General features: G+C 40.0%; 1 protein-coding gene across 3 annotated transcripts in view; it reads right to left on the bottom strand.

The window, feature by feature from the left end:
* Positions 1 to 24,065, bottom strand: part of PTPRD (protein tyrosine phosphatase receptor type D) — a 1,795,899-nt gene that overhangs the window by 911,002 nt on the left and 860,832 nt on the right. The gene's annotated exons all lie outside the window — the stretch shown is intronic.

Below are 24,065 nucleotides of genomic sequence, written 5' to 3'. Positions count from 1 at the left end.
TGTTGGCCCTGGGAGTTCCAGTGCTTCCTGGGATCCTGGCCAATGGCACTGATGACCCTGCTTCTGATCCTGGCCCGGGGCAGTGAGAGGCGTGGACAGCTCTGCACGCCACCCTTATTTTTTTCCAGCACAGCTTGAACATAAACAAGAGAAGGGAAATGGTGATTTTGAAGGGTTTGTATCTCAGCAAAAGCTAAAGGACTTTTAAGAGGCAAAGCACTTATGGTAACTTAAAAGTTTTCCCCGCCAAACATAAAAGGACAGCTGCTAAAATTGCAGGTGTAAGTGACTCAAAGAAAACAAAGTAAACATTTTATCATGCAAAGAAGTAGACAACATAAATATGAATGGCCAAGCTGGATCAGACCAAAGGTCTATCTTGTCCAGTATTCTCTCTTCCTACTAGCCAATGCCATCTGCACTAGAGAGAATAAACAGAACAGGCAATCATCAAGAGATCCATACCCTGTTGCTCATTCCCAGCTTCTGACAAACGGAGGCTAGGGGCACCATACCTGCCCATCCTTGCTAATAGCCATAGATGGAGCTATTCTCCATTAATGTATCTAATTCTTATTTGAACAAATTTTGCCATCACATTGTTTATCATCTTTTACATATCATTTATGAATTTGAGAGAAAAAAATTGTTATGCATTAAGAGATTCAAAATCTTATATGAAAAGTCCTGTTGAAATATAATTATTCAAGAATTTGTAAGTAAGGGAAAGTCTACACAGCAGGGCTTAAACCATAATAAGCTATGTAACTTGAGCTACGTCAATCGTGTAGCTTAAGTTGAAATAGCTTATTTTGGCTTTTGGTGCTGTCTGCACAGCAGGAAGTTCGAGGAAGAGCACTTTTCCTCCAACTTCCCTTACTCCTTATACAATGAGTGTTACAGGAGCTGAAGAAGTCCTCCAGCTTGACATTATTTTGATATTATGTTGAAATAACTGTTTATAATGCAGACGTGAACTATATTATTTCAGAATAACGGCATTTACTCCAAAATAATGCTGCTGTGTAGATGTACCCTAAATGTAATAAATATTATTATTAATTTATTAGGTTGCAAAATAACAACAAAAAGAACAAAATAAATCCAAATGTGGTTCTCTCTAATGATAGATATGAGATATTTGGTAAGCACGTCCTAGTTGTAATTTTTTTTCTAACCTCACACTTCAGGCTAATTAAAACAGTATTTATTTTAATATACTGCCTATAAATCATGTGAATACTGCCAATACTGTCATTGCCGTGGACAAATGTTTAAGAGCAGTGAAGCTTAGCCTGGCCAAATGTGCAGAATTTGTATCAGTCAACATGTGAGAAAACCACAATTATGTTATTTGAGAAGTAATATATGTTAGTCTATATGTTTATAGACATAATCAGTGCTTCTCATGGGGTGCATCTACACTACACCATTATTTTGAGATAAACAGTATTATTTTGAAATAACAGTGAGTGTATCTACACAGCCATTTCATTATTTCAAAATAATTTTGAAATAATGAATGGCTTATTCAGAAATCTGTAATCCTCATTCTACAAGGAATAATGCTTTTTCTGAAATAGCTATTTCAAAATAAGGTGTGTGTAGATACTCCACTGCTGCTATTTTTAAATAGCTCCACAACGGGGCCATTCTGAGTTATTCCTCCCCAGTGGTTCCTGGAGCTCTAAATCAAAATAGTATGTCTACATTAGGGAAGCCTGCCTTGGTCTAATTTTGAGGCTTCCCTGCAGTGTGGACATGCTATTTTGAAATAAGCTATTTCAGAATAGCTATTCCAGAATAGCTTATTTCAAAATAAACATGCAGTGTAGACGTACATATGAGGAACAACTTCCTGCCAAGAACAGTATGGGTACGTCTAGATTACAGGCTTTTGTTGACAGAGGCTTTGTGGACGGATACTGTGTCTAGACTACAGCCATTTCTGTCAACAAAGCAAACCGCTTTGTTGACATGACAGTGTAGATGCAAAGGACAGTGTAGATGCAATAACGCAAGAACTCTGCAGACAAAAGATGTTATTCCTCATAGAATGAGGTTTACCGCCGTTGACAAAACTGCCGAGTTCTGTCGATGTTATGTCGACAGTACTCGGTGGTAGTGTAGATACAGGTATAGTTTTGTCGACAAAACCCTGTAGTCTAGACACATCCTATCATAGCACAAAAGTAACATGATCCAGAAGACTGTGTGAGGCATTTAATTTACCACTTTTATTAAGGATAGTATTATGGGAAATTGTTGTGATGATTTCAAAACATGTGAAATAAATTGACATCACACAAAAATTTAGAAAGGAGCCAGAGAACATGCATTTTCATGCATATAGGTTAGCACTGAACATACACATGGAACACACACACTGGACACTTAAAAAATCTACCTCATAAATCTTTGACTGATTTCTAGGATTCCATGTTGAACCAGGAGTCAAGAAACATAAAAACATAAAAGACATTTTTGGGAAATATTTGCAGATGGATGCAACCAAGCCTTAAAGAGCTCAAGAGTGGGGCAGCTTCTTCCAGTTCCATCTGCCTCTTTGAAACTTATAATGAGTTTCCTTGTTTGACCACATCCTTTCCCACACTGTGTTATCCGTTTTGGTTATACAAAATATGTTTCTGGCTTCCATGCACGAGACAAAGTGAGATACTTCCAAAATCAAAGAAAACACACAGGATACAGAAGTCATCTTAAAGTCAGGAACTCCTATGTAAAATTAAGGTCATATTAAATATATAAAGTTCACTCAGGATTCCTTGAAATAAAATTAAATAAAGAACATGCATTCTTTGAAATCACACAACAAAGAGTGATCTATATTCCTCACACGGTAAGTGAACTATTTCTGACCTAACAGATTTTTGTTGCCAAAAAACCCCTCAGGGATAATTTGTTTAGATGAGTCAGTGTTCTCATCAATCTTTTGATGCAGAGAGCAGGATTACTAATAATGAGTTCTCAAGAAAGATGCCAAGGATAGCAGGTCTCATTCAGTAGCCAAGAGAGATATTTATTGGTTCCTACAGAAAGGCTTATTTCTGCAGACACTGCCTTCTGGAAGCTATAACTCAACAGAACATGTAGAACTTTCATTGCTGATCCAAGCTGCCTCTGCTTGTGATTGGTCCAAAAATTAAATATTAGATGGATGAAGATATATCACATCTTGATGGCAAAGTTATATCTATATTGTGACATCAGCCACAGACATTATGCATCTTTGCCTACACTAATGAAAATGGAAAACTAAAATAAACTACTTTTCAGAGGAGCTTTGAGAAAATCTTTTTTATTTTTTTGGTCAAATCTGATCCTACAACCTGGTTTTAATGAATGACTGATAACCTCCTTGTCACATAATCTGGAAGAGATCTCTGATTAGCTTTCTGGAATGTTGGCAAAACATGCAATGTATACGTGTGTTTTATTGCCAATGCTGTAACAAAAATTAAACCACAGCAGTGTGTGCCATGGATAACTGTTGCATATCTAGGGGTATGTCTAGATTACAGGCTTTTGTCGACAGAAGTTTTGTCAACAGATACTGTCGACAAAGCTTCTGTTGACAAAGAGCGTCTAGACTACATCCAGTTCTGTTGACAAAGCAAGCCGCTTTGTTGACATGAGAGTGTAGACGCAAAGGACAGTGTAGATGCAATATAGCCTTCGGTCAACAGAACTCTGTCGACAAAAGGTGTTATTCCTCGTAGAATGAGGTTTACAGCTGTCGACAAAACTGCCGAGTTCTGTCGACGTTATGTCGACAGAACTCAGCAGCGGTATAGACACAGGTATAGTTTTGTCGACAAAACCCTGTAGTCTAGATATATCCTTGATTATACAGGTTGAACCTCTCTAGGCCAGCACTCTCTGGTCTGGCAACATCCATGGTCTGGCATGATTTTAGTTAGCTGGATGACCACTTATTGTGGATATGGCCAAGTCTGCTGTGGTCCCATAAAGTTTGTTTACAGCCACCAGTCATGGCTCTATGTTCTGTGCTGCTATTTAGCTCTAATTTACCACTAAATATCTTCCAAGAACACAGTAAACAGTGGAAATATTGGCAATTCTGCTAGACAATACTGACCTCTCCTTGTTCAGCAAATTCTCTGGTTTGGCACCGGTCAGGTTCTGAAGGTGCCGAATTAGAGTGGTTTGACCTGTACTATGCCCTTACTTGTAGCATTGTGCCAACTGTCACCTCAGAACTTTACCGACAGTTTACAAACAAATGCATACCATGATATTGCTTATTAGTATCCAAATATGGCATATCCATTTTATATGTACAAAGCAAGGAATTGAAAAGTCCAGTTTTTGAAAGGGCTATAAACACCATTTCTCTACCTCTCTGAATTTTTAAACCAATTTTGTCTTTTAGGTTCCCTGGAAAGTTTGAACAGAAATGGAAGAAAAGTAATACAAATCTCTTACACATTTCTTAAAATTAAATAAATCTTGCTTCTGAGACTCCAGTGATATATCATTAAGAGACATTACCAGATAGGCTCCATTGGACAATAGCTTTTTCTGGACAAACTATACTCTCCACACCAGATTAATGTTAGAGGGAGTTGATTTAACTCTTCAGATTTGCACTAATAGTTTTAGATAGGAAGGTCTAGATTCCGTGGTCTTCTGAGGCTGCTTTGTGCTACTTATATGGTGCAGTGACCTAAAATTGAGCAAGATGACAAGTGAAGAATTCCCCTAAGCAGGGAATTCTCCCTAGGTATGTACAACTGGAGGAGGAACCTCTGCTGCACCCTGTACTTGCCACCCCATTTCATGTTGTAAAGAGGAACTTGCATTTTTTGGGGGTGGCGGATTGGAGACATGGCAGAGGAGAGGGTAGAGATGGAACAGAGCTCTGCTGTACCCAATTCTCCACTAGCATAAAGCCTTAAATAGCACTGGGCCACATGGCTTTGAAATAGGGAGCCCACAGCCTTGCACCCTACAGCTGCTATTAACAATCATATATTGAATATGGTATGAAACCCAACCATAATGTTAGCAATATTACTACAGTTGTCTGATAATTAATTAAATTTGGATAAGAAAATCTTCCTAGGACAGTCAGAAACTTACTAAGAATAAAGCCTTACTATTGCCTTAAAAATGATAAAAATAAAACCAGGATGTTATTCTGGCAATTCTGGTTAATATATACTGAATATTGTAAGCCAATTTAACCATTTTAATTACATAAACTTGCTTCCTCAGTTTAGTATAGGAGTTTTCACACACATGCAAGGAGAATGTAAAATTCACAAATGAAAGTTCTTTAAAATACTTTAGATTTAACCTTTGTTGACAGAATTCATAGAAATATGGTTGGGTGAATTGTGTCCCAGATGTACTGTCCTCTGTGAATGCTGACTAGAGGTAGTATTCAGTCAGAATTTGTGTATATATTTTATTTCAAATTCCACAGGGGAATGTCAAACTAAAAATGTTTGAAAAAGAACAGCAAGCGTATGTGTGCATGTAGGGTGTTGGGGACATGTAAGCAAACATTTAGGAGTAGAGGCCTGTCATCTGCTAAGGATGAAATGCACTAGTATTTTGTGATTTTTCCCTTTAAAGGATATGACTTGAGAACTTTATACTTGCAGATTTACCACTGAGGACCAATGATGATTTGTTATAGCGTAGTATTTTCTTTTTAATGGATGCAACTATATTATCCATGTGAATATTTGCTCAGAGGTGTCTTAAAAATAACATCCATATCCATTCCATAACAGACTCCTAAAAAGACACTTTTCAAGTTGGAATTATTGACAATTGCCTAATAATACATATCATGAACAGTAATAATGAGAGTTAATAAAGTAGACACAGGATTAATTATTTCCACAAAATATCTAAGCTAAAAAATAGCTAACTTAAAAAGATATTAATTTTACAGATTTTTTATCTTAATGAATGCAAACTATACAATACACAATAGTTCTCACTAAAAAAATTGCACTTTGGGCTTTGTAGCCCTTATTAGTTCTGATGATTTCTTTGGACCATATACATTCTTTGTAGAGCTTGCTTATTGAAACGTATGCTATTGTTCTAGAAATTAGTCTATTTTCCTTTTTTTTATGTAGACTCATCTGAGAATTTTTCAGACCAAAAAATCACAAGAAGAATATTTAGAGGCAGAAAACATCTTCCATTTTTTTAAAGCTGGGCAGAGGAGAGAGGCTCTGCATTTGATTAAATCTTTTATGACAGAATATAGAACAGAAACTCTGAGAATTCCTATTTCCCAGAACATCCAAATAAAACACAATGCTAAAATGATAGAACAAGCATGTCCACTGGAAAATCTAAACTGAATAATATCTAAAAATTTTACCAGAAAGATTAGCCTTAAGTATTTACAGATGTTGATGCTTTTCAACTCATTTGCACATTGTCAGATTAGGTAAGTGTATTGTTGATGCACACAGTCATAACTCAGTGTTCTTTTTGTCTGGAGAAAAATCACATTGAGATTATCATTTTTATTGAAAAGTACCTGAATTTATACACAAATTAGTTACAGAGTTGGGGGAAGTTTCATCTCCTCAGAGGACAAGAATGATGACAGTATTTCTGACAGCATCTTGACTAGTATGGAACTCACAGGAGGATTATATGTCTGTAGCTCCTAATTTTTGACCCCAAGGTCACTTTATCTGTCATCACATTTGAGCAAAGTGTGTTATGATTTTGACCAACTACTTCCAAGTTATTGTTGAAGTTTGTAATTCCAGGGTTGGTGCAAGCCCAACTGCCCCATGTAACCCAAAAGTGAAGACATTTGGTTGGGAAGTCTGATGTTCCACAGGTGTGATGATGACAAATGACTGGAAGATTTCCCCAGGGAGTTCAAGTTAGGATTCTCACATAACAGGCACTACTTCACACCGTTCAGCACTTGAGCCTGAGCATTAATCCTCACCATTGCATTTCCATCTGTCCTCAGGTGGCTGGAGCCTTTAGCCTGAAGGTTTGACATTGTGGTCTGAATAAGCCTGGGGGATTTCTGTTTAAGGTAATTTTTAAAAGGCTACAGATGAATGTAAAGCAAGTAATTCTAGTAATACAAACCCACATGAAAACGTTCCCCAAATTGTTGGATATTTTACCTGTAAAACACAAGCAAGGAACACACACAGTTGGAAAAAGCCCCTCTTTGAATGTTTCATTGCCGCCCCAACATTCAGGGCACAGGCCTATCTTGAACTAATAGGAGTTAAGGGGAAAAAACCTTCCCAGTGGGCAGATTATTTCATAACTAACAGTTTGTTGCATCTTCTTCTGGAGCACCTACTATTGGCCACTGTCAGAGGCAGAATACTAAACTAGATGCACAATCAAACTGATCCATTATGTCAGTTCTTGTGTTCTGGGGGCTGCATAAAATCTCACTTTCAAGGGAGCGGTGGATGCCACTAAGAACATGTGAATTTTCTCAAGACATCTTCACATCTTATGTAGGTACATAAGATGGCTGCTTATCAACATAACATAAAATTAACACCCATAGGTCCTGGAACTAGGAATGCAGGGATGCTATAGCACCAATTTGCTTAAAGCAGATTCCATTATATGCAAGGTTGCCAGTTTGGTTCCACTGCTGTCAGCTCCCCAACTATAGAAATTGTTCCAGCAACCCTGTTAACATCACTCTCTTTCTTTAACATTGAGGTACTAAGGAGGAGCTCATTTAGCTTGACACCTGAGTAGATGCTTATAAAGTTCACTATTTTCCTGTGTGCTGACCCATCATTGTGGATATTAGAGGCCCAAGTGTTGGGTGATTCCAGATTAGCTGCTGGGATGGGAAATGGGAGTCATTGGAGCTTGGGATCTAGAACCACTGGAGCTTTGGATACAAGTTAGTACATTTTTTCTCCACAAACTGAACTTGATGACATTCCTGAGGTAGAATACATCCAGTAGTCCCCCGCCCCTCCACCCGCCCCAATTCTTATGCTACCCTAAGCTCCAAGTTCCAATTATTTCAGGCTTGAAAGACATAATATAAAGCCTTAGCCACAGGTGACTGACACCTAAGAAAAGTATCACTGAATGGCAAAGTGAGACTCAGTAAAGGATGTAGCTCAGGCAATAGAAGTTACAGTCAAAGGGGTACACTTGAATAAAATAGAGATATTCAGCATAGATGGAAAAGTGTAGTATGCTATAGCTGTATCAGCCAGAGCAGGGAACTGTTGGCCTGCTACTGAAGGAAAGCACTGAGAAATGGGAACCAGTTATTTGTCAGCTGGCAGATGAGAAATAGTTTCCCCATAGTCTGTGGATAAGGTCTTGGAGCCTCAACAGACAAGTCATAATTCAGAAGTTGGAGGAGACTGTGCTTCTTCATTTATTTATTTTTTTCTAAAAATATCAAAAGCTTCCACAAGCTGTGAGCTTCCTGACAATTTAAAGAACTCCATAAGTCAACACACTACTCACCTAAAGAGTCGGTAACTATGAAAAATATCCCAGCCCATTCTCAGAAATCCCTACCACATTAGTCCTTCCTTAAAAACCTGACAAGCAGGTGGTCTTTGCAGTGTACTCTTTAGGTCAAAAGATTCAGGCTACTTTGGGTCAAGCAAAGAGTGAATTCTGATGTTAAAGTTGCCTACGAGGAAATAGTATAAGTAGCCCCCTCTCTAGTTCAGGCACATGCACTGACTGCTATTACGGATGTATCACACACACACACACACTAAGTCAGTCTCTCACTCAGGTAAATCCCAAAGTCATTTATGTCTATATAGGCCCTCACTAACCACTTTAAATTCACCAGAAATCCAGTGGGCACCCTGTGCATATGTAAAGTGTTTATTGTGAGATTTCTTGTTTAATTAAGGAACTGTCCATTACATACTCATTTTAGTGGTGGGTCCAGTGCAGATATTTTAATAGAATTTAAATTGACAAAAATCTGTCTAGGGTTTATTTGGTTATTTTTTTTTAGTGTTTAGTACCACCTGTGGCTGTTATTTTCCATATACAAAACACCTCAGATCTTCACTATGACCTGCTACTGGTAGTCAGCCAATGGGCATTAAGTATTGTAGTGAAATTCACAGTCACTGAAAGCTGCCAGATGATCTTTCATTATGCTCATACATGTAATGCAGTGTTTCTCCAAGTGATCCATGTTCCCACTCTTAAAAAGCTGTTACTGGGCTGCTCTGGTTTGTTTACTTACTGGGTCCACAGCCACTGAGCCTCGTGGCTCCCATTGGCTGTGGTTCACCATATGCAGCCCAGGGGAGCCGTGGGAACTAGCGACCTGAGTCACACTGCTTCCTGCGGCTCTCCTAGGCTGCAATCAGTGAACTACAGCCAATGGGAGCCAGAAGGCTCTGTGGCTGCAGAGCTGGTAAGTAAACAATCTGAAGCAACCCAGGAACAGCTTTCTCAGAGTGGATGCGTTGACCATTTTGAGATACACTGATGTAATGTTTCAACTCTATTAAGAAAAGTCAATATTACTAAGAGAGCCCATGTTATCCTGAAAGAAGATAAATAAAGAGATAAATAAAGCAAACATTTTCCCAGGGTATTCTCAAGATATGCTTTGAGGAAGCACAAACATTTTCTTTTGCAATTAATTACTTTAGAGAAACGATCATGTGAAAATTGAATGCGAAGCAAATGGCCAATGTTATGTGATAGGTCCCATGCTTCCCCTTGGTGTGATGGGTCAGGATGCCACCCCTTGACTTTATTCTTGGGCATTGTGGGCACTGCTCGTGCCCCAGTAGAGGAGAGAGGGGCCTGGGTTAAGGTCTCATCCCACTCTCCTATTCAGGGTACCAGCCATTCAGCTTGTGGGCTGCTTACCCTCTCCCCAGTAGGTAGTCCCAAGTCCTCTGTGCTGGGGCAGTCTCTCTGGTCTACTTGAGCAAGCTCCCCTTTCTCCCTGGCACTCTGGCTCTCTGACTAAAAGCATCTCTAGTCAGCTCTCCCTCCTTCCTCCCTACCTGACTGAAGCAGACACATTTTATTAGGTTTTAGCCAGGGTCCTAATTTGCTCCATGTGCCCCAATTACCATGTAGTAACCTTTCCTCTGTCCCAGGATATAATGCCTTAGTCATCCTAGGACTTGTATTTCTCCCCCTTTCATTCTGGCATTGTGGATCCTCCCCACAGGCTGTGGGGAAGGTCCTTTAATCTTATGCCAGCCCACATCCTAGAACCCAAATAGGACTCTCCTGTGCTCACAGGTCCTGATGTATCACAAACAGACAAAAATTGAGAAAAAAATGTTTCAGGCACTCTTGTGTCTTCATACCATGCCATAGATATATGGGACGGGGTGACAGAGAAAAATACTTTTCTAGTTTCACCATTGTCTCAGCCTCTGAACAGATGTCCATTAAGAAGAACATTTTGGGTAGTCTTTAGGACAAGGTATACTATTTGTCCTGTGGCTTATTCATTTCCTGAGCTGATTTATAATTTGCTGGTGGAATGCAAATGCCTCCATTTTCTTGGGTTTTGCTCTCTACTGTGTTGATGCTGCAAAAATAACTAACATGTTGTGAGATTTTCCTCAAACAAAGTTAAATGGAAACCCAATCTATGAGAATGTCAAGCAGCAGTGTCCAGTCCTTGAAATCTAACAAATTGAAATTGAGTACAATCTACATATGTGCAACATCCCCTCTAACTTGATACAGAATAAAGTGACAAACAGCAATCCAAGTTTTGTTTTAAAGAGTTGAGTTGAATTTATCTGAGTCAGAGTAGAAAGTGGAACACTCTGCATGTTTAGGTAATAAATCTGATTGGAGAAGAATTTTAAAAAAATACAGAAATGTATTATGCTTACACAGGTCTATATTCTGACACGTTATTCCTGCTGAGGAGCACTTTACTCCCTGAGGGTATGTCTACACTACCCCGCTAGTTCGAACTAGCGGGGTAATGTAGGCATACCGCACTTGCAAATGAAGCCCGGGATTTGAATTTCCTGGGCTTCATTTGCATAAGCCGGGCGCCGCCATTTTTAAATCCCGTCTAGTTTGAACCCTGTGCCGCGTGGCTACACTCGGCACGGAGTAGCTAGTTCGGATTAGGCTTCTAATCCGAACTAGCTGTACTCCTCGTGGAATGAGGAGGACAGCTAGTTCGGATTAGGAAGCCTAATCCGAACTAGTTACTCCGTGCCGAGTGTAGCCGCGCGGCACGGGGTGCGAACTAGACGGGATATAAAAATGGCGGCGCCCGGCTTATGCAAATGAAGCCCGGGAAATTCAAATCCCGGGCTTCATTTGCAAGTGCGGTATGCCTACATTACCCTCCTAGTTCGAATTAGGAGGGTAGTGTAGATATACCCTGAGTCATCCCTCTGATATAAACTGAAGCATTTTAAAGGGGTTATGTTAAATATGAACAGGTATTAGACCATAATCTCAGCATTCAATTTTTCCACATACCAAACACCTGGAATAAACTAAGGAATTGCATAAAATTACTAGAACATTTGGGGGAAAACATGCTTAAAACTGGGCTGATTTTGGTGTTGATGCTACAAAAATTATTGATGGTGATCGTGAAGCCCCTCAAATGTGAGAAAAAAACCTGGCCACTCACCTTCTTAAAATTGGTCTAGTATCTATTAGAGAAAATAATTTAATATAACATGAGATACAAAATCAACCTGCTGCTGATACAAAACTGATATCCTTGCCTCATGGACCTCATTCCATGGAGAGCAGTCAACTAGCAAAAGTTACATGTTTAAGCTGAACTGCCATGAGCTTCTTTTTTTCTTTTTTAACTACTTAATTTAAATACATCTTGTTAGATTTTTATCACAAATGCTCATTGTTTAATTTTTTTAATTTCATCTAGCTTGAAAAGCAAGACTATTATAACTAAATAGTTATAATTTTGTTTCTTGCTTCTTTCATTTTTTGGTTCACCATAATCATTACATTTATTTTCATTGTAAGTTAATAAAATGATCAGTAGAATTACTAGTGGATTAATTCAACACAATCCATATCTGTGGACAAGTAAAATGTTCACAACATCTAAATGAATAGCACGATTATTCATTGGTAAATATAACCAAACTTAGACATTAGGGCTTAAAGTGTTATTATTAATAAAAAATATTGACAGTGTAGGAACACGCAATAGATAAATGTTTTCCATAACAATTGTACAACAGTAGGAACTGTTTTCTCCTCGTATGTCGATGGTGAAGGGGAAAGTAGCTTATTTCTATCCTTCACGTTTGTATATGGCACATTACTGTCAGCATCATCTCACCAGGACAAAAGGTAAGTAAGTGATTGTCAAAAAATATAAAGTTCCTTAGATTGTGAAGAACAGCCAATCTTTAAAAGGTTTGAACACCTCCTGAAGCTATTTCCCTAGATCATTTTTACCAGGTAGGTTGGATTTCGCTTGTCCAACATCCTTGGGACATGACTGATCCCGAATGGAGGGATTTGCTGGACCAGGGAAGGTCTCTCCCCTCCTGGCCTGTACTGCTACTGGGTTAGGACTCCAACCTGCCCTTCTGCTGCCCCAGCCATTAGGGCCTTCTGGATGCTGTCAGCCCCACTGCTGCCGGGGCAGAGTGCCACGTTTGGAGCTCCACAGCCGGGGCAAAGCTCCACTGCCACCTGGCTCCAAGGCCGGGGCTGGAGTGGCACAGCAGCCTAGCTCCATGGCTGGAGCTGGAGATGTGCAGTCAAGGCTGGGGCGGAGGGCTGGGGCCGGAGTTCCCTGGCCACTGTTAGGGCTGGAGTTCCATGACTGTTGCTGGGGCTGGAGCTCCCCGCTGTACTGTCTGTTCCCCCTCACAGACACTGGGTTGCAAGTGCTCCGTAACATACTCCTGCCCCACTGCCAGACCTCCCTTTTCCTAGGTTCTGTGGTCCAGGAACATTCGTGGTCCATGCCAAGACCATGAATGTTGCCAGACCAGGGAGTCCTGGGTTAAAGGAGGTATAACCTATACTTAATTTACAATCTGTCCAACAGAGATGCCATTAGAGGAGGAGGAAAAATAAGTTTGATGCTAGAAGATGGGCAAATCCATGTCACTATAAAACTACTGGACGTAGTTCTCCTCCTCCTCCTGTACTACCTCTTACCCCTCCCTCCAAACCCTTCCATATACACACAGTAATGACTGTGATGGGCTCAGCCATAAGCAGATAGGGGAACACACAGGAAGTTCATACAGCTAGGACTGTATTAACTTGTACTGCTAGAGGCTGGGGATTAGGCACAGGGCTAACAACTCTGTCCTGTATAAATAAAATATATTAAAAAAACAGCAACTGAAATAGTGGCCATTACAGAAATGACAGTAATGAAATAGTAAAGGACAAATTCTACCTTACATTACAGGTAATGAAATAGACTAAGGGTATGTCTACACTACCACCCTAGTTCGAACTAGGGGGTGGTTAATGTAGGCAACCGGAGTTGCAAATGAAGGCTTCCTATTCCGAACTACCGTTACTCCTCGTGAAACGAGGAAGCCTAGTCCGAACTACCTAGTCCGTGCCGCCTGTAGCCGCGTGGCACAGAGTCCGCACTAGCGGACATTTAAAAATGGCGGCGCCCGGCGAGATGCAAATGAAGCCCGGGAAATTCAAATCCCGGGCTACCTTTGCAACTCCGGTTGCCTACTTTTACCACCCTAGTTCGAACTAGGGCGGTAGTGTAGACATACCCTGCTGTGTTAGTCTTTCAGCACCAGGGACAATTTGTTGTTTTTTTAATATTATTCAGTTAGGGTATATCTACACTACAAAGTTAATTCAAAATAACACAAGTTATTTCGAATTAATTTTAATAGTGTCTACACAGGCAAACCGCTATTTTGAAATAAATTCGAAAGAGTGGAGCTCTTATTTCGAATTTGGTAAACCTCATTCTACAATGACACTTAATTCGAAATAGGGGGCCTCCAGCCCTTCCCAGGGAGCCCTGGTGGCCACTCTGGGCACAACCAGGAAAACTTACTCTCCTCTCCCCCAGCCCTGGAGCCATTAAAGGGGTACACCGTGGCCACAGTGCCTGTGCCAGCTCCAAGCCTGCCAGCCCAGAGCCAGCAGTGGCCACCGGGGCCTGTGACCCAGTGGCCCCAAAACAGGAGCCAGCAAGCCACTGGCGGCCAGCCCTCCACCGCTCCCCAGAAGCAGTCTGTCAGCTCCCAGGAGCCTGACAGGGGCTGGAGAAGGTGGGCGCCTTCCTGGTCCAGGGTGGAGATCATGGACCTTATTCAGGTTTGGGGGGGATGCCCCCAACTTCCATGATCTCAGCTCTAAATGGAGGAACATGGCTACCACTCTGAAACTTACGTACATTACAGGTGGAGTTAGAGAAAGTACCATGCAATGACACAACTATTTTCATAGGAGATCTGAATGCCATGGTCAGCAAAGACAACACAAACAATAAGGGTGTGTCTAGACTACATGCCTTCTTCGACGGAGGCATGTCGATTAGACAGATCGGAAGAGGGAGGTGAAGCCGCGATTAAAATAATCGAGGCTTCATTTAAATTTAAATGGCTGCCCCGATCCTGCCGATCAGCTGTTTGTCGCCAGATCGGGGCAGCCTGGACGCGATGCGCCGACAAAGAAACCTTTCTTCATCGGCACAGGTAAACCTGGTTTCACCGGGCTTACCTGTGCCGATGAAGAAAGGCTTCTTAGTCGGCGCGTCGCGTCCAGACCGCCCCGATCTGCCGCCAAACAGCTGATCGGCAGATCGGGACAGCCATTTAAATTTAAATGAAGATGCGATTATTTTAATCGCGGCTTCATTTCACTCTTCTGATCTGGCTAATCTACATGCCTCCGTGGAAGGAGGCATGTAGTCTAGACACACCCTAAGAGAACAATGGGAAGACATGGGTGTGGCACTATGAATGAAAAGAGAGAGACACTCATTGATTTTTGCAGTAAGAACCCTATTTCAGCACTGTGAAATTCACAAGCTGACATAGTTTTCTCCAACTGGCAGAGATTGACTATATGTGATCAGTGGCAAATGGTAAGACACATTGAGAAATGTGAAAGTGAGAAGGGGTGCAGCAACCATCACCTGAAAAATGGGGGTGCACCAAACAAGGCATATAGATATTATGGCATTGATAAGCTAAAATCCCCTGAAATACATAAAGCCATTCTACTTGTACTTAAAAGCCAGCTTTCAGGCACTTGCAGACCATGATGAAGAGGAGGTGAAGGCAGATGAGGAGATCATCAGGAAGTGGGACAAAACAACAGCAATTTATAAACAGAGCAGTGAATGTAGTCTATGCTACAGGAAGAAGAGAAGGAAGGAGTGGATTGCACCCAGCACATGGAACACCACAGAAACCAGATGAGCCCTTAAGAAAACAGCTACAAGCAAAATCCCAGACGCTAAAGGACAAACACCATGAGCAGTATAGGAAGGCATACCAGGTCAAATGCACTGTGAAAGTAGACAAACAACATTATATTGATAATCTGGCAACACAAGCAGAGGATACAGATGCTTGTGGTGAACAAGTAACAGTCTATTAAATGATGTGTCTTATCAGTGGTAAACAGACATCAACAAACATTCTCATCAGGGACAAAACAGGGCTACCTACTAACATCAGGAGGAAAAAAAACATGAAATGCGTTGAGCAGAGTATTTCAAAGAATTGCTGAGCAGGGACTCTTCTACAGAGGAAGCAAAGATACAGCAGGCAGACGATGATATTGGTATCAACACAGGCACCCCAACTAAGGAAAGCCATCAACTCCTTAAAAGGCAGGAAAGTTTCTGGCATGCTCAATTGTTCAAGGTAAATCCTGACTTAGAAGTAGCTATCTGGGTGCTTCTAATTACATCAGTCTGGGAAAAGGAAAAAGTTCCAGATGAGCAGACCAATGGGTTTATGGTGAAGACACCAAAGAAAGGGACTCTCAGTGACTGTAATTTCTGGTGTGCTATCACACTTTTATCTATGCCAAGTATTGTGTAAAATCATAACCTAGTTTATATCAGAGGCAACTCATAGCCCTGCCTACAGTTCTGCCTTTGAAACTGGATGTTAGACAGTGCACCTACAGCCAGTAGATGCTGCCATGGAGCTTATTACTTTGAGACAATTTGGCTGCAGGCTTGCTTACTCTCTAGCTGCTCCCCTGCTGGTTCCAAGTGGAGAAATAGCTGGTGGTGGTGGCAGCAGTGAGAAAAGGGAGATATAGTTGGCTTTAGTAGCAGAGAGGACAGACATTGAGGAGGCTCAAACACTAGTCCCAGATTCCCTGCTGTGATCCCTGATAGTCTTTGCCACCACCAAATCCTGTCCTCCAAGAATGCCACAGGGCCCAGCAACCACTGAGACCTCTTCAGTGGAGTTACTACTGCTTTACAGCCATGTGGATTAGAAGAGAATTAAGTCCAACAAGAACTTCCACTTAAATACTAATTGAACAATATGGCACATATATAGGATGGGGAACCAGGAACTGGAGTTCTAATCCAGTCTCTGACTGATTTAGGTGAATTTTTTAACCTGAGCCTATCTGCCTTTATTTTCCCATCAGTAAAAGGGGGATAGTAACACAAGGCCGTTGTAAGGATTCATTAAGTAGTATTTGTAAATTGCCTTGAAGATGAAAAACTATTTGTTGAGTAGCATTAAGAGAAGCATTAAATTTATCACATTCATCTTGATTGTATGAAAGAAACCCACAGAGCCTGAGGAGAAAGAGCACTTACAATACTGTGGTAAGATTTCCCTAGTATTGTGCTGAATATATTACAACTTGTAGCCTGACACTTCACTTTGTAGAAGGCATTATTGATCCTGAAATGAATAGCATAATTTGAAGATTTGCTGAAGGGCTTTTTATTTTATCTCCTTTGCAGCTCTTACTAAGAGGCTTTCATTCTACTGAATGACATTAAAATAAAACCCCAGAGTACAACCCTGTGGCTTTGCTTAAGGGTAAAAAAATTAAATACATGTTTATGGGTTTGCAATGTGAGGTGTCGTATGCAATTTCTACAGTATGCTCTAATGAATAACAAAGTTGCTTTAATACCTGGTGAAAAACAGTCTTCAAATACATTTCAAAGGATCAATATAACTTGATCTATTATATTTCCTGTGGCGTAATGAAAAGAGTACAATGAGAATTACACAGAGCAAGTTTAATTTTTGATTGACTAAATTGTTACTATTCATTTTGGAACCAGAGGCGGAGGATGGCTTTCATAACTTCATTAACAACGTCCTTGAATTCCAAAAGTCAGCTAGCAGCTAGAATAAAAATAATTGAGAAAAGGCGGATATGATAGCTGTATGTGAAAAGTATCAGCAGCTAAATCAGACAAATTATTTTGATTTTCTCTTTGTGACTAGTTTCTCGAAGAATCTCCATCTAAATTTTAGTACCTCTAAATCATCTCACAAAAAACCTGTTATATACTGGGATTCTGGATATCCTGGAACCTGCCTAGCATACATTCCTGATTTAAAGTTCTAGGCAAAGTCAGCAGTGTCAGATAGACACCAAATTTTGTTTGTCTATGACAGAAGATAAACTAGTCTCATAAATAACATCTTACAGCCAATACAATTGTGATTTCAAAAATATCAGCAGTTTAAATCTGAAATGAATAGTTGACCTGCCGGAAGAGAGAACAGAAGAGTGGATCCCCATACTGCCAGAAAATATTCTGTTCAAAGTATTTCAGGATTTGAAAGCCCTAGAATATACTGGATCCTACCAAATAGAAAGACTGGGTTATTTAGAAACATCTAGGCCTGTTGGGAACCTCTATGCTCCCCTCAATAACCCTTGCATCTCAACTAATTCCCTCTCAAAACAAGCAACTCATAGCTTGAAGCATTAAGTCACAAAGATGCCTGGAAGTTAGGGAGCCCATGAAAAACATCAACTGCACTCCAACATAGTCATCATTCCCTTTGAAAATATCACCTGTGAAAGTCAGTCATGTTAAATAACCATTGGGGAGAGTAGATTGATTTCAGATGTAGTCCTCAGATTTCATTCTAAAAGATCATTAAAATTGAGCCAGAAACTCTCAGAGTCAGTAGCACATTTATTTTCCTCAGAAATGTTTGGGCCAGGTATGATCTCTTTCTTGTTCTTCTTTATCCAAAAAGCTGTAATCTTGCAGTCAGTAAATAAAGAACTGTTTATGCTACATCCTTTTTCTACATCATTAATGCTAAAGGAGATGGTATTCAGTGGATGTCATAAACCTGGAATGCTAAAGACCAACTTCTGGGTCAATATCTTAGGCTTCATCTACACTGTGGGTTTTGCCGGAAGTGAGTATGCAAACGAGGTATATCTCATTTCCATAATTCATGCACACCATTTTTTGCAAAGGGTTTTTGATGGAAAAAAGTAGTGTGGACTTTTTTTTTTGCTCAAAAACCTTGTTTTCTGCAAGATCCTTATGCCTCTCCCAGGCAAAACCCTTTGTGCAAAACCAGTGTGCATAAATTATGCAAATGAGGTGTGGCGATATGCTAATCTGTGCCTTGTCTGCATGCTCACTGCTGGCAAAACTGGCAGTGTAGACGTAGCCTTAAAGTCCAGGATAACACTTACTGGATAACTAACATGTTAGTCAGTTGAGCTGGAACCCATACCCTCCACCTTAGGATGATGCAGGGTCTCTTCTAGAACTGCCAATGGAGCTCTCGAATGTCATTCACAGGAATTACTATTAAACCATTCTTCCTGGCTCTTCATTGCTTATCAGAACAAAGGTACTATAGGGATCCATTTTGGAGCTGACTTAAACTTCAGATTTACAAATATATTGCCCAAAAGGGGGGGGGGGGAAACATGTTGAGGGTAAAAGTCATCAACCCACTATAATGTTTTTAATTTCTATTTTTTTTCTCAACTAAATCTAGGATAGACTTTTTCAATGCTTTTGTGAACATGTCCATTTACTGCACAATTCTGTTCTCAAGATCACAGCACTGTCAGGCTCTGACGGTTCTCAATGCAACCTTTGGGTGAATGGGGAGGTGAGGCAAGGCAATACGTATGGAAATGTTCCTGGGGGGCTGGCTTGGTCAGAGTGAAATGAGGATGTCTGCTTGTGTACAAGGAATGAATAAGATCAGGTATATGTGTATGTGTGGGGGGCAGTAAGTGAGGAGAGAGGCAGTAAAAAGGGATATATAAGCCCTCTGATGGAAAGAGGAAAGGTTTAGCATGTAGCAGGTTAGGGACTGGTATAGGAACACAACTTTGGAAACTATCTGTCTGAGCCCTGTAAATCCAGACCATGGCCTTAGGTCTACTATTGTATGGCTGAAGACTCCTGGACAACTAAGTTACCAGTCACAGTAATAAAAGCATGGCTTTAGTTACCATAGCCTTAAATCACCCTTTATTTAGAATCCTATATTAATACACTGACACCTCTAATCTCAGATTGCTACAATCTTATACAAAATTCTGCACTAATTTTCCATCCATCTTATTTTGTGTAAAAAGAAATCATCTGATAATCTGCTAGTGCTATGAAATCTTGTGTGTTACAAAAGGTTGAGAAAATTTAAAATGTCATTGGGGATGGCAACATTTACATCTCTATTTTCTTCTGGAGCTGACTTGATTTAGATGCAGCAGCCATGCTTTTGCTACTTTTTAGTTCATTCACTTAGTATACAGCCTACAAGGGGCAGAATCACCAAAAGAAAATAAGTAGGACAAGTGCTGAAATTTCTATTGCTTGGATTTGCTTGGCTGGAAATGTACGCATATGTGCAATGTAAAATTTAATGACTGTGCTAAATATTTAAATGTTTAGCAAAATACTCCAACACCTGCCTCCATCAGTAAAGTGGTGAAGCCTTGAATTTTGCAATTCTTGTGTTTCCGAAAGAAGATTTTTAACTCTTCTATTAAGCAAAAAAAAAAAATAAAAAAATTGAATACTCATCATTTGAGCATCTGAGACCATGGTTCTGCTATCACATACATCAGTATTACACGGGAGTGATTCCACTGACTTCATTGTAATGGGTCCAATTCTGCTTTCCCAACAGTGTATGTTAGGGACCAATTATCTTTAATTTAGGTCCTAATCCTACATCAGTGTCCATGTCAGCAGAACCTTCAGTGAAATTTGCAATGGGATACATGCAAGATCAGGATCTTAGACTATAAATGTATTGGAACATGATACATGGTCTTAGATCACAATAATTTCACACCAGTGCAACTCCATTGATAATACTAGAGTTAGAGCTGATCTACAACCTTGTAAGTGCACTGAGAATTGAGCCTCTTCATTTTAGTGCAATACTACTTCTTTTACTACCTACCATTTTTACAATGCTTTCAAAGTATTATACAAAGGAATATAGCAATAAGCAGACCTGCCAGTCCCTTGGGCAAGATGCAGGGACCCTGGAAGGGGTGGAGCCTCAAGGAGAAGGGGCAGGGCTATAGTGATCCTCTCCCAGTCAATCCTTCAGCATCACCTGGAGCACTCCACCTGGGGGTCCAGCTACCCACTGCAGCCACAGTAGCTATGGCTGTGGCCAGGAGCCCCAGATCTTTTCAAATTGCCAGGCTTTGCCCCACCTCATCCCCATTGGCTGGCCTACAAAGGAACTAATTAATCCTTGGAACACCCATAACCATTTTATATCCTATTGCAGAAAGGGAGGCGGAGAAGTTAAAAAACTTGTCAAAGGATTCCTGACACCTAACACAGTGCTCATTGCTTGACACAGAATGATCTCCTAAAGCATGTGCCTCTCTACTGTGAGTCACCAAGGGCATCATTGAAATATCACTACACTTTGGCTACATTTTCAATACCCACTTATTTGTACCATTCATAAAACCAATCAACTGGTTGGCATTCTTTAGATTTCTCTCTTCTAGTGTTCATAGTTATAAAATTATGAAACAGAAATGACCAACCAAACCACCTAGTTTGACCTATATAGGGAGAAAGTTCCAGCCAGCTTTTCCAATTTACATGCTACCTATATGAATATTTCACAGCATAGGTGGACACAGAGGTATAAATATGCATTAAACTTGCTCACTAACAGCTAAATTCTAAGCCACGAATATCAAAAAAGTAATATGTCCTCTGATCACAAGAATGGACCATGACTAATCTGGTTTGTGAGCTGGATTAATCTTTTAAAAATTTCCATCCTTGTATGAGACCAAATTTTGTCTTATGTTAAAAAGACAGATTGTTGCACAGAGAAGTGAACTGAGGCAGCTGGTTGGCTGACTGTGAAAAATGATCCAGCGCTTTCTGACATAAGGGGTACATAATATTAATATGAATAGAATCAGTGATTCTGCTAGTACTATGCATGTAATTTATCGATTGGCATGCTCAGCCTGAATCAAGTTATGACCGTTCTTGTATGATCTGAAAAAAAAAGTAGATTTATACATGAAAGATAAATAAAAAATAATTCAGGGTGGTAGATATTACTTTAACGTGTTTGTTCCTAATGTACTGTGAAATTTACATCTTAGGTATCTCTGATACACTGGCATGATTGGTCTAGAATGTGGGATGAGATGGTTAGAAACATTACACTATATCTCTATTGCATAGGTAGTAAACATTCTAAAAAAAAAACCAGGTACATTTGCAAACCTAAAATTTCAAAATACCACTAAGGGCCATTAGATCTTTAAATGGGGAAAGAGATATTGGCATAGTATTAGCATTAATAATTCGCAATTTTTAAGAGCAAGTATGATAGTTTTCTGCAGCTCTAGAGTGGCATAGTGGCATGGTTCAGAGCCTTCTTTAGATTAATAATCCGGAGTCCTTTATTCGCCAGAGCTCTTTTGAACAGTAAATAAAGTACAGACAACTGCATATTCCCTAATATATTTAGAATTCTGCTGTGCTGCTGGTGGCCCCTAATTTTATTATACCTACAGTTCCTGACTGCATCAGCTCATTACAGAGACAAATATCAGTTAGTGACAGGTAACTTTTCATTCTAATGCGCCTGTGCCACTGATGTCTGTGCTTCTGAGATATTCCATTTTGCACCTGAAATTAGTTTCTGTGTTACAGCTCCAGACGTGTGATAAAAAAAAGATACTGTAATTTAGATAAACTCCGCTAAATGGCTTGACAGAAATAAAGCTAAAATGAAGTTATAAATGGCTGAAGTGATTAAGACTGTCAAGTTCTCTTGGGTACTGTTAGAGAATGAAATAGCTGATGGATTATTATTTATCCCTGAATGTGAGTTTTTGGGATTTAATTAAAGATGTTCTATTATATTTTTCAAAGCCTATTTGAGGCTGTAAATCAAAAACTGCAATAACAGAGTGTGTAACAGCTAATGGAAAAATGGATAACTAGGTACTTTGGGGATGTCCATCTTTTAAACTCTTTAATGTTGCTAGTTGGATTTTTTTCCCTGCTACAAAAATTCAAAGCAATATGTGATTTTTGAATGCCAGCCTTTTTCTGAAAAATTAAATCTTTTCTAACTATTGCAAACACAACTTTGCACAGTGATCGGTAGTGTGATTGCTTAAAAGGAAAAAAAAGAAATCCAAAAAATACAAGCCCTTCAAAGAAATATGGTTTTGTAACCACTCCACGCATATCATAATACAAAGATTAACATTGAGAATAGAAGATCCTTAAACTCTGTTCATAGCATCACAGTGTTTTGTATGCTTTAATACAGACATTCTGGTACAGAGAATGTATCATTTCAAAGAGAGCAAAGAAGAACTGAGACACTATGAGGAATGTGCAGCAGAGTACAAATATGGGTAAGTCTTTTTGATTAGGCTGCAGGTTACAAATGGAATTTTTCCCATTATACAGACACAACTGTTCATCTGGAAAAGAAAGCAGAAGGGCAGTTGAATGCCCAGGGTAAATCCTCCTTTTCAGCTTTGCTCGTAGTTTTAACCAAAAGAACATTCAATGCCAAGTCTAGTGGCCTAGCTGGAGCTCAGACTAGATCAGGTGAGATAGCCTCACGAATACACATCCCATGTCAGAAAAGAGACTGAATTACTGTCCTGGCTGTGTGTGTGTTTCCAGGTATAGGTGTGCCTTGGCCCAGAGGACAAGGATCCCTGACTCAGGAAGAAACTTTGAGAGGAATCTCAGGAATAGAGCTTTGTTCTGACCCCAGGAAAAGTGAAAGGGTTTAAGAGTCAGTAACAGCAGCAGAACAGCTGCCTCTATACCAGTTCTCAGTAATGAATGCATGTCCTTTTGTTTACAGAGCCCATGTCCATCTCACACTCTAGGGACTCTGCCTGTTTGTACAAAGTAAGAGACTGCACAAAGGAGACTACAAGATCATGCAAAAATATTTTAGATCTCCAAGAGCAACTCCCACTGACCTTAGTGACTGATAAGTGCACCCATGTAAAGACCAAATAGTTTTTAGTAAATAGCAGTGCACTTACTTTTATTGCATTGCATTGTGAACCCTAATGGCTCCATTAGAAATTTATAGCACCACAGCCTGAACTTCCAAAGTCCAAGTCAGCTGGCTTTGGCCAGGTGCAGGATCTTTGTTGTATACACGTCTGGTGAGAGACAGAGAGAAACTGCAGCAAGCAGGCCCTCTATCCTAACTAATAGTTGAAGTAATTGGACTGAATTGAATTTACCCCAGATTGCAAGGATAAACAGGTTTGAGTAATGGGGGAAAATATGCACTTAGGCCTTTTATTTTTTGTTTTAATTTTCATCTCTGATTACAATAGACTGAAAGAATAAATGCTGCTTTGTTTTGAAGAGGCTGTATTTGAGTCACTTTAAATCAGACGCTGTCACAGGCTCCTGGGGAAAACACCAGAGTTGAGGATTAGGAGATTGCAGCCCAGGGATGTAGTCAAAGTGTGGTAGCACCATCTCCGTCCACCCAAAAAAGGGGAAATGCCCCAAATAGAAGCACTTGAGTGGGACTAAAATGGATCTAAATAATAGTATTAGAATTATTTCATTCTAATGTTTAATGTCTAATGAAATA

Source organism: Pelodiscus sinensis, chromosome 6 (genome assembly GCF_052426305.1).
Source record: "Pelodiscus sinensis isolate ZL-2025 chromosome 6, ASM5242630v1, whole genome shotgun sequence".
In the NCBI taxonomy this organism is placed as follows: Eukaryota; Metazoa; Chordata; order Testudines; family Trionychidae; genus Pelodiscus; species Pelodiscus sinensis.
Note: the sequence above shows the minus strand (reverse complement) of the source record. Positions and strands in the feature narration are given on the sequence as shown.